The following is a 1,075-nucleotide window of genomic DNA, read 5'->3' as shown; positions in this document are numbered from 1 at the left end:
GGAATGTATCAGCAGGAGCTGGAGGTGGAGGGTGCCTGTCCAGCTAAACTGCTGGGATTTCTCTTTGGTTGGGTCTAGCAGCTGAAGCATTTTGCCAGCTTTGTGTTTCAGGGGAAAAAAGGATTTTTCATGTGGGGATGGCTCAGACCTGGGAGATACGGGGTCTGTTTTCTCCTTTGCACAGATTACATTTGTAACCTGAGGCAAACCACTCCAGCTTGTCTGTGCCCCAGTTACTTGAGCAGCAAAATGGGGAAAATAGAAAACTGCTGCTTACAGAATATTGAAAATAGTAATTTGTACATTTTCGTAAACTCTGTTCTATCAGAGGAACCTTATGTATTGTGGCACATAAAGGTTTGCTGGCATTTGCTTTAGGAATGTGGCCATTTGTCTAGTGGCAGGAAAACCATGTTTAAATCATACAGAAAAATAAGGCATGATAAAGCAAGTGCCCTGAAGCGCATTCCAGCCAAAGCATGCATATGTCATAAACCTTCCCGGGGACTAAGTGACGTTTTTCTGAAGCGATACTGTTAACTCAGTCAGCAGCACTAGGGATAAGATCACTTTTAAGACCTCACAACCACTGGGGTTGGCACATGAGTGCCTGGCTACTAACTCCACAGAGGTGCTTTTGTGCTCCGATGCTTCCCCCTTCCTCCCTCCCCTTTCGAGTGATGACTCCTTCTGGTATTACTTCACTTTTCTGTTAGCGAGCACTTTCCCCCATAAATATGACTGAACAGGTGTTCCTCTGCTACTAACTGTGTTTCCAGCTGTCCTCCTGCAACACAGACCAGGCAAAATCTGTTGTTTAGTCCTATCAGACAGACTAGAGAACGATCAAGCCTGAGATGGAGGTCCTCCTCGCAGGATACGGCAGTTTTGTTGCCAGAAGATGGCCAGGAAGGCCTGGCTGGCTAACAAAGACAGTCCTTCAGCTGCTGGGTGTAGTTCCAGTTCTGCATCCCCTTTGGCAGCAGCACAGAGACTGCTGCAGTGTGGCCAGCCAGCAAAATTAGGAAATAAGGACCTCTTTTATTTACTCAGGCTGCTGAATCATGGGCATTCC

Source organism: Buceros rhinoceros, unplaced genomic scaffold, assembly GCF_000710305.1.
Source record: "Buceros rhinoceros silvestris isolate BGI_N320 unplaced genomic scaffold, ASM71030v1 scaffold30498, whole genome shotgun sequence".
Lineage (NCBI taxonomy): Eukaryota > Metazoa > Chordata > Aves > Bucerotiformes > Bucerotidae > Buceros > Buceros rhinoceros.
Note: the sequence above shows the minus strand (reverse complement) of the source record.